Genomic DNA, 2,500 nt, shown 5'->3' on the forward strand with positions numbered 1-2,500 from the left:
AGAAAGATTATGGGTCAAGTGACCCATTGTCGGCGGGCCCTCGGGCCACTCGGATCGCCGACCCTACGACAGCGGCCACAGTGAGTCGGAGTGTCTGTCCGACGACCTCCAGAAATAAACCCAACCAGTCCAGTAACGACGCACAACATCTTGCGTCACGGGGGGCACTACATCCATGTCCCCATTGTTCGCGATCCTTTCCCACTTCCATCGGGTTGGGGGTCCATGTGAGGAGAGCTCATCCAGACGAGGCCAACCAACGAGTGCAGGTGGCGGTAAAGAAGGTTAGGTGGACTCAGGAGGAGACTGAGATGGTGGCGGCGGCTGAGGCGCTTGCGAGTGTACAGGGCAACGTCAAATTTATGAATGAACATCTACTGACGGTCTTCGACAATAAATTCAGTCTTGATCGACTGAAGGGCCTCAGAAAGAAATTGACGTATAAAGCTCTTGTTACACAGAAGATCGGTGTATGCCGCGAGCGTGGAACTGCCGTTGAGTCTCAACCTTCAGCCTCCAGTGTCACTCAACATCACGACACAAGTCATCGACAGGCGGATTCGCCTACTCCTGTTCAGGAGCACTCTGCGTCGGCACAGCAACATCAGTGCCAATATATTGACGCTATCCGTAAGCTGATTGATCCGGCCGAAAGGGTGAAATCCCATGAAGCGGAGGAACTCGTAAGTCTTGCGAGAACGGTTCTTAATCGAGAACCAATAACACCGAGTGCTTGTTGTCGATGGCTTCAAAGAGTCTTTCCGACGCCTTCTGCGAAAGTAAAGGAGCGGAGAACACCACTGCTCCGGCCACCTAAAGCTGCACCTGCCGGGCCCGTGCCGAGGTGGAGACTGAGGAGAAGGGAGTATGCGGCCATGCAGGAACTCTGGAAGAAGGACATGTCTCGCGCGGCCAAGCTTGTACTGGATGGCCCGATGCAGGCTCAAACACCAACCGTTGGCGAGATGGTGGAGTACTGGACACCTATGCTCACCAGTCCTTCTGTCCCCATTGAACACCTTCATCCAGTTCAGGAAAGGGAGGACCTGCATTGGATCGCTGAGCCGGTTCGTGGCCATGAGATCCAGGCCAATGAGATCCCGCTCTCCTCGGCATCGGGTCTCGATAACATCTCGAGCAGGCAATGGAGGAGTGTGCCAGTAGTTCTAAGAACCTTATTTTATAATGTCATCCTTGCGGTAGGGGCATTTCCATCTGAGCTCCTCATCAGCAGGACGGTATTTATCCCTAAGAAGGACGGAAGCTCAACACCATCCGAGTTCCGTCCTATAAGTGTGGCTTCAGTCGTCGTTCGTCAGCTGCATAAAATCTTGGCGGTGAGATTGGCAAAAGCCGGTCTCATCGATGAGCGGCAACGAGGAGTACACGATGGCTGTGCTGAGAACGTGCTTGTACTATCAACTGCCCTTCGTGACGCACGGAGCTGCTTAAAGCAGCTTCACGTTGTGTCCTTAGATGTGGCCAAGGCGTTTGACAGCGTTAGTCACCATGCCATAACATCGGCACTAAGGGGATTGGGACTCCCGGAGCTCTTTGTGAGGTACATAACAGCGACGTACCGTAATAGCCGAACCGTGCTTCAGGTCCGTGGCGAGACATCGGATCCGATCGGGGTAGCGAGGGGTGTGCGGCAGGGCGATCCCTTGTCGTCCCTGCTATTCTCGATCGTCATGGACCGGGTGATAGGGGTGTTACCCGAGGAGGTCGGCTATGTTATCAGGGAGCAAAGGGTCAATATACTGGCGTATGCGGATGACCTGATCTTGTTCGCGTCCTCCGTTTCAGGAATGCAGGGCATGCTTCGAACGGCTGAGGAAGAGGCACGAAAGTACGGGTTGGAATTCAACTCCGATAAATGTCTGGCTATGTCCATCCAGATCGCTGGTAAAGAAAAGAAGTACAAGATACTCTCCGCCAGCAAATTTGAGGTCAACGGTCGGTCTATAAAACAACTGGGACCTACCGAGGGCTTCCGATATCTGGGCATTAAGATCTCGCCAATGGGTATTGAAAAACCTGGGGGCAAGCTAGACAGAGAGTTGGCCAATATCACCAAGGCGCCACTCAAGCCTCAACAGCGCCTCAAGATCTTGCGCTGTTTCCTCATTCCGCGTTTTTATCACCAGCTGGTTTTGACAAGATGCCCACTTAAAATCTTGAAGGCATTAGATAAACAGACGCGGCTGGCCGTTCGAAGGTGGTTGCGTCTGCCCAAAGATGTACCACTTGGGTATTTCCACGCCAGTTGCAAGGAGGGTGGACTTGGCATCCCCGCGTTTCGAACATCGATACCGGGTATGATGCACGCCAGGTTAACATCAATGGCGAGGTCCTCCTGTGCGGCTGCAAGAGATGCCTCCCAACATCCGGCAGTTGTGGCAGCGGTTCGACGGGCGGAGAGTGCTCTGACTATCCAAGGTCGGGCGCTCTTCCAACCTGAGGATCGTGCCAAATACTGGGCATCTTTACTCCATCAGTC

The 2,500-nt window shown here is 53.6% G+C and overlaps 1 pseudogene; it reads left to right on the plus strand.

The window, feature by feature from the left end:
* LOC143263301 (large subunit ribosomal RNA) overlaps positions 1 to 2,500 on the plus strand; it is a 7,706-nt pseudogene that overhangs the window by 2,954 nt on the left and 2,252 nt on the right.

Source organism: Megalopta genalis, unplaced genomic scaffold (assembly GCF_051020955.1).
Source record: "Megalopta genalis isolate 19385.01 unplaced genomic scaffold, iyMegGena1_principal scaffold0460, whole genome shotgun sequence".
Classification (NCBI taxonomy): Eukaryota; Metazoa; Arthropoda; class Insecta; order Hymenoptera; family Halictidae; genus Megalopta; species Megalopta genalis.